General features: G+C 44.2%; 1 long non-coding RNA gene across 1 annotated transcript; it reads right to left on the reverse strand.

Moving 5' to 3' along the window:
* Positions 1-363: 363 nt before the first annotated feature.
* LOC309844858 lies at positions 364-5371 on the reverse strand. Its single transcript, XR_014300934.1, has 3 exons — positions 5058-5371; positions 2083-2228; positions 364-480 (listed from the first exon to the last, which is right to left on the reverse strand). It is a non-coding gene; the product is annotated as an uncharacterized lncRNA (long non-coding RNA).
* Positions 5372-8207: the final 2836 nt, after the last annotated feature.

An 8207-nucleotide genomic window follows, 5' to 3' on the forward strand; every position in this document is an offset into this window, starting at 1 on the left:
ACCTTTGAGTGCCAAAGTCAGCCATTTTATTTAATCCACTGAACCATTAAGTTAGCATTTTATTCACTATATAAAACATTTAGCATATATAAAGCATATATATATATAGCATATATAAAGCATATATATATAGCATATATAAATATATAAATATAAAATATAAACATATATATTTATATATATGCTATATATATATATATAAAGCATATATATAGCATATATAAAGCATATATTCACTATATAAAGATTTAGGATTGACTCGTTTTTCTTGAACACCTAGATCTCTGGCGGTGTAGATCTCTGGTGGCGTAGATCTCTGGCAGTGTAGATCTCTGGCAGTGTAGATCTCTGGCGGTGTAGATCTCTGGCGGTGTAGATCTCTGGCGGTGTAGATCTCTGGTGGTGTAGATCTCTGGTGGTGTAGCTACTTATTCACAGTCACTACACTCATCTTGAGCATCTCTGAAGAGCACCGAGCTCCTGAAGAAATGTAATTAAAAAGAAAAAAAAATCAATGTATTTTAAAGGATCGGCTTTACTGCACTAAATAATAAATAACCACTGGAATCTGTAGCTTAACCCTCAGACTAAGGTCTGCCTTCTGGGCGGAAGGGCATTCCTCAATCCAGGGACTCAGGGATCCAAGCGCCCTCCCTATCAGCATAGGGTGTCCAGGGGGCAGTAAAACAGGAAGCTGGCGAGGGCGGGGTGGGACCCCCTTCTGTGGCTAAGTACCCTGGGCCACAGTGATGCACACCCTGTTAGCCCTTCTGCCCAGAAGGCTTTCGGCCAGAGGTAGTCCCATGGACCCCTAGACCAGCACCCGGAGGCTGGAAATGTCAGCAAGTGCCTGGGCCATCCGGATTTGACTTTAATTCTCTCTTTTCAACTTTGAATTCAAAATGTTAGCGGCAACATTTAGCCAACTTTTGCCTGCGGTGGGCACCACACTACCCTTGCCATCTCTCATTCACGGCCTCACATCTCCTGACCTGCATGATGTTCAAAGTCCCTTTCCAAACTTCGTCTCATGGGATTGCAACAGCAAGAGAATTTCTGGTGGTCCAAAGGGCTGCTGTACTTCCTTTCCACTTCCTCCAGTCCAGCAGCTGTGAGACCTGGGAACCAAGGGCTACGGTGTGAGGAGGGCATATCCTGTTAGCTCAGCCCCCGGGACTGGTCTTCCACACCGGCTCCGAGTCAGGGGCAGTATTAATGTTACGCCTGAAACTGGGTCTTGGTGGACGGCCACTGCATCTCTTGCTCACAGTCAGACAGGCTGCGCTGTCTTGCGACAGGCTGGGCTCCACCTCGCCCGTGTTTGTGGAAGCTGAGAAGATGGGAGGCTAGAAGGCAGTGGGTGGCATGGGATTGGCACGGCTGAGTGTGGGGGCCAAGGTTAAACTCTGCTGCTCCCCAAACTGTACAGAACCACGTGCTGGGTGCCGTTCACACCCTTATCCAGAGTCTTCATTGCGGGGGTTGTGAAAAAAGTTAGGAGACGATTCTGAAAATAAAAGGGCACTGAACAGAAAACAAAATGTGCAATGACATGGAAAGAAAGAAATAGTTGGAAGTTCTGGATTACGGAATGATTCCCTTTGGGGGTGTGGCGAGGGCCAGCTGAAGATTTCAATTGGCCCTTCTCATGTATTTTCTTAAGCTGGCAAAGCAGAGAGAGCCCCTGGACTGGTTTCTGAATAAGGCCAGTAATGAATTTGTTTACAGATTGACTGGTCAGAGCTCTCTGACTTTAGCCTCCAGGTCTTCAACTAATGCTGACAACTTTGACCTAATTTGGGGAGGCAATTATATTTGGCTGGGTTGCTGAGCTCTTTCTCAGAACCTCTTCTCAGGACACTTGCCAAATGCTCTTTTTGTAACTGTGTTATAAAGTCTGAGGAAAGTTGTCTTGGGTCATTGCCCAGGACCTAATGCCCCAATTATAGACATACATGCTTGCAATCTTTGTGTTCCATGAGGGCTGAAGCCAGGCACCAGCAGCCTTCTCTCACAGCTCTTCAAAACTGGGAAGGCTCTCTGACCGCAATCAGTTGCCTGACGGGAAGCAAAAAACTTTGCCTCTCTATATGGTAGCAATTCCTTTGTCCAGCGCAGTCCTTCTCAGTGCCTTTAAAACCAGGGTTCTCTTTCATAAATCACAGATTTCAAACTTGATGTGCTGGAAAAGCTGGTAGAGTTTGCTTCACTTCTATTCTGTCTTCTGACTGGAATAATTGGGGTGGCTTTATCTTTCGTACAATCACACATGTCCTAATTAAGCCTTTGGAAATTGGAACATACCTAGAATTGACACTGATATGTTATCACATTTCATCTCTCCAAAATGTGAATATGACATTGTTACCTTCAGAACACTTATATTTCTGATATAAGTGGAATCATGATTGTACTGAAAGCCAGCCTCTTCTTTAGCTTTGTTTAAAAAAAAAAAAAAAAAAGAGGTGACATTTAATCAGAAAGGAGATATATATTTAGCAAGGAGGGGAGAAGGTGACTCAGGAGGAGTAGGGTGAGGAAAAGACAAGGAAAGAATAAAACTGCTCACATTAGCTTTTGCTGCTGGGCTGTGAGCTATTCTTATCCTGTCAGCACAATTAATGAGGGAAAAACAGTCCCCAGAAGGAATGGGCTGGAGGCACTGGTCTGCCCTCCCTGCTCCCCACGCCAAGAGAGACAAGGTCTAGAGCAAGTTTCCCCAGTGGGAGGTACTGGGAAGGTGACTTCTTGTCCCCAGGGAAAACTTTCTGTCTTTGTCAACCTCAGAGACAACTTGATTTAGTACCAAGAGTATACACAGAGCTTCAAATGCAAGGGAAGGATCTCGCCCCTCCAACTGTTGATGGTGTAGACAGGGAGGGAAGATTGACACACTAGAAACCAAAAAAAGGAGTTTACAAAGCAGTGAGCAATCCAGAGCTGGCCTGCGGGAGTTCACAGGGAAGAATCTAGAAAAGAGAAAGCTTTCACCCAGGGTAGTTGGGAAAGATTTCAGGAGAAAGGGGATCCTGGGCAAATCTCAAGGGACAACAGCTAAAGATCAATGGGGAGAAAGGGAAGAATGTGGACGGCAGATCACGTGTTGGAACAATGGGAGCAGAGTGGCCTGATTGGGGGAAGGCTTCCTACTGAACTGTGTTCGTTAAGACTGAAAATTTTCTTGAGTTTCTGCCACCTCCACCGAAAGACCAATGATGCCTGAATTCACCTTCGGTAAAAGTGTCAACTCTTGGTTTAGTTTGCATGACCCAAGACAGCCAACTTTTTTTCGTACCTTACAGTGAGGGTCCTCTGAGATTTCAGAAACTGCATAATTTGTGTGTGTGTGAGCTCAGAAAGAAATGTGACAAAATATGCTAATAAGAAAAGTTGTCTTGTTTTTTTAAAAAAGATTTTATTTATTTATTTGATGGAGAGAGAGAGAGGAGGGGAAGCACGAGCAGGGGTAGGAGCAAAGGGAGAGGGAGAAGCAGACTCCCCCGCTGAGCAGGGAGCCAAACCCATGTGGCTCAAACCCAGGACCTTGAGATCATGATCTGAGCTGAAGGCTGATGTTTAACTGGCTGAGATACCCAGGCACCCCGCTTTCTCTTATTTTTTAAAAGAAAACTTTAAATCAACATGTCCATACATGTCATTTTTTTGTTTATGTTTCTTAGGTACTAGTAGCAATGGGTAGTCATAATAGATTACAGTAATAAGAAAATGTTACGTTTTACATTTAGAGGGCATTTTCGTATCTATTGTCTCATTTGGAGAGTTACTACCAATCCAAACGTTTATCCTTCCTGCAAAGGGTTTTCCACAAAGTCACAGAGGTGGTTTATGGAAGATCCAAAATTCAAGCCCAGGTCTCTGACTACCAGTTGACCGCCCTCCCCACCTCTGGGCCACACCACCTGTGCCAACAGCAGAAGTATCCATTACACTGGCTGGGATGAAAAACAGCAGTCCTCCACATGGATGAGAACCCAGCAAACTGACACATCTCAGTCACTACTGGTGGGAGCATAAATTGAGAGGCATCCTTCAGAAAAAGCAATTTGGCAAAATGTATTAAGAAACTTAACACTAGGGGCACCTGGGTGGCTCAGTCATTACGTGTCTATCTAGCTCAGGTCATGATCCCTGGGTCCGGGGACTGAGCCCCACATGAGCCTGCTTCACCCTCTCCCACTCCCCTTCCTTGTGTTCCCTCTCTCCCTGTGTCTCACTCTCTGTCAAATAAATAAATAAAATCTTAAAACACACACACACAAACACACACACACACAACAACAACTTAACACTATTCCTATACTTTGACCCAATAATTTTATTTCTAGGAATCTATTGTAACTAATTACTGAGAGTTGTGGCCAATGACTTACACAGAAATGAGTTTACTGGAATGCTACTTTTAATATCCACCAACAGGAGATTAGTTAAGTACATTCCAATGGAATATTATCAAAGTCATCAAGAATCTCATTTTTGAAGATTATTGCTAACAAATATTGAGAAGATATTTATGATATAAGATCAAATGAAAAAAAAAATTCAGCCTGCAGATAGTGTAACTGGCAGAGAGAGAGAGACAGAAAGAAAAAGAAATACATCAAAATATTAGCTGAGCTTAAGTGTGGGTGATGAGATGATACATAGTATTTTTTAAAAATTTTATACCCATTTCCCATGTTTCCTATAAAGAAGATGTAGGAATTTTATACTTAGAAAAAGATTATACTTAAAATTTATAAAATGGTAGAAACGGTGGATTATACCCTAAAAATAAAGAGTGATGAAGGGATTTAAGATCATCATTTTACCTAGACTGGTCTATAAACTGCACGTCTCCTGTTCAGGGGAAAAACCAAAACCAAAGCCAAACCAACCAACAACAACAACAACAAAAAACCCAACAAATAAAAGCGGTGCAAACTTGTTACATTTCCAAGGAGAAAAGTAAGAATTCCTAAGATGAAAACCACAATTGCAGTGGAGCGTGTGGCAAATGTTTAAAGCTAGAAAAGTCTGGCCCGAGCTAGTTGACTCACTTGCTGGGTCTTCGCAAGCAGTGTCCAGCACGTTCTGCGTCTAGGCAGCCTTTCTGCGAGATGTTCTTCAGCGTCCCTCCGCCCTGTGGACATTTGGGCTCTTCCTGCATTGTGTCTGGCCCTCCTGATACACAGGAACAGACACCAGTGAGCCAGAGAGATCGCAAGCAAAAAAAAAAGCGCAGAGATATTCTGGAACTTTCTAGGCGGGAGAGAAAGCAGCACAGAAAGGGCGGGAAGAGCAGCCCCCCGCGCCCGGGGTTAACACTTTGCTTTTTGAGGAGCCTTCGGGCCTTGGAGGGCTTCCAGTCTGAACTCGCAGAGTTCGCCCACAGGAAAACAAATAGCTGGCGTGCTCCGTGTTTACTCTGCCTTTCTCAAGGTTGCAACATCAATTTCCCAACTGTGCACGCTGGTAACGCCGAGGAGACGTTTTGTGAGCTCGGGGCCTTTCCTCCAGTCTGCATGACCCACGTGTGGCCCCATCCCGGGAAAAGCCAGGCAGCAGCCCTCTGGGTGCGAGGGAAGACAGTGGCTGCGCTGTGGGCTCTCCTGGAGCAGACAGTGGGGGCGAGAGGGGACCTCATGATGGTTGGAGAACCTGAATTCTCCCAGTGAGAGCTCCCGGGCTACCTTGGAAAAAATCCACTTAGGCCACAGGAGCAGAAGCTCTGAGAAGCGCTGGGTAAATTTATAGCCGGCTTGCCATGCAAAATACCCAATGGTGTTTTAGTGAAGTGGTGTCCAAGTTGTAATATAGCGAGATCAATTCTGGAAGCCACCTTCTTCAACACCATGGGGATATTTGTGTCCTCACTTTCAACGTTTCCAATTAGCAGAGAGGCTAATGCTGGGAACCACCACATATAATCCAGAAAACAACTGTCAACGCAACATTATAAAAATTGAATATGTGTCAGAAGGGGATTTAGATTCTTTAGGTTAATATTATTTTTGCTATTAGGTAATGAACGGACATTAATTTACTTGAGCTGTGTGATTAGGTTAATTTACTCCAAGATAATCTTGCATTTTAAAAATTAAAAATGGTAGCCGTATCTTCTCAGTATCAATCAAAGTAGCCACAGGACCCCAGAAATATCGCCATTTTGTACTCAATTGTGCTCTTATAGACAGTCAGATCAGCACTAAAAATGACAAATTACCCTGCTCAGATAGATCTTCATGTTTAAATACCTACAAATAACTGTCCTTTTGTGAATGGTTAAACTTAACCAATTATTTTTCCTATAAGCAAGATACTCTTTTTCCTAAAGAGAAATCTGAAAACAACAGTAGAGGAGATTAAATCTTATACAGAGGAATGACACAGCCTGGAAAAACAAAACAGGCTCACACACACCAAAGAAAGCTAACCGGCTTATCCTTTTTTGACCTTCACAAATATAAATGCTCTATCTAGAGCTCTATAAATTGTTTAAATCCTTTAATGACTCAAATGTGCTGATAATGTTCCTGCACTTGCTGGAACTATGGTTCTGTTAATATTTTGAAAATTACTTTAATTAACCTTATTTCATCTTGGAGTAGTTAGAGAACACTTTTATATATTTTAAGGATGCATTAATTTGTATCATCATTAACCTTGGATTTTGCCCTTGGTAATTATGGTAATTTGTACGTTGGGTTGAGCCAGGTGCCAGCGTCTGAGAGCAATACATATGGTGGGTGTTGTCAATAGCTTGAGGAGGCAGGATTCTTCCATTTACAAGGGGCAGAAAAATAACTTAGAAGGGTAGAAGTAAGGGGGCGTGGCTCCGCAGAAAATCCCCAGGGATGGATTTCATGGGGCCAATGGTGTGGTGAAGGAGGGATTCCTCTGGAATTCTTCTGCCTGAGTTGGACAGGCAACCCACAACCCCAGCTCCTTCTCCCAAGATGAGAGAGGGAGGAACCCCTTACAGATGAAGAGGGGAAGGAGGAACATCAGTGACTAGGCCCAAACAGTGTCTGCCGTAACAGTTCATCCAATTTATTTATTATTTTTTTTAAGATTTTATTTATTTATTTGCGAGAGAATGAGTGAGAGAGAACATGAGAGAGGAGAAGGTCAGAGGGAGAAGCAGACTCCGCAAGGAGCTGGGGGCCCAATGTGGGACTCGATCCTGGAAGTCCAGGATCATGACCTGAGCCAAAGGCAGCTGCTCAACCAACTGAGCCACCCAGGCGCCCTCATCCAATTTATTTTAATTGTTTGTATTTTAATAGTAAGAGTGCCTTTCTTTTCTGACACACCCAGAGCTGCCAGTTACTGCCACTGTACGTAACCGAGTTTGGGATTTTTACATCTGTACCACCGGCTCGTCACATTCTCAAAAACCCAAGTTTTGACCCTCACTGGCTTTCTAGAAACCTTAATAGTATCCAATGCAACAAATGCTTGCAATGGGCTCTGTGAGGCCTCGGGGATGCTGAGACCAAGCTCCCTGCCCTCAAGGAGTTTAGGGAGGGATGGACACTGCGGTCAGCGGAGTCATCGGTGGACATGCACGCCTTTTGTCTGGAAGTGCCCTGGCAGGCCAGAAGAGGGCAGAATGAATTTCAGCAGAGGGGACCCAGCGGTCATTACACAGCTGCAAACAGCACACTCCTTCCCTGATTTGGCTAGGAGTCTGTGTGATGAAAATTCTCCAGTTCCATCTTTCTCTATACTAACATCACCTTCCTTTTGAGCACGTCATGTTCAGAGACAGAAAACGATATCACACGAACCACTGAAGATACGCTTAACGTCTTAAGCTAAAGTTTTCTAGACGTCAAAATGACACCATTTAAAGAATCAGTGCTTTCAAAGAGCAGAATGCCTTCTACTCATTCTCCTCGTGCCCAACAGTTTTCGAGGTCTTGGTCAGCAGTCAGCCCCACTCTGGGCAGAAGGGGCTTATTGTTCCCTTGCAGACCACAGGAGAGCACCGGGGAGAGCAGGACATGCCAGGCTCGAGCCATTGAAAGATGCCCATCTCCCTGACGGTTCAACTTACGTCTCTCATTGCTGCCATGGTTGGGAAGGGTGCATTTGTCCATAGCTGCCCAGCAGGTGTTAACATGAAAAAGAAAACTCTTTGGTCGGTAGGAGTTTGGGCCAAGTCTTTCCTGGCCCAGACAACTTTGCTCTTACATAGAAGGATG

Source organism: Mustela nivalis, assembly GCF_964662115.1.
Source record: "Mustela nivalis genome assembly, chromosome: 12".
NCBI classification, from domain to species: Eukaryota; Metazoa; Chordata; class Mammalia; order Carnivora; family Mustelidae; genus Mustela; species Mustela nivalis.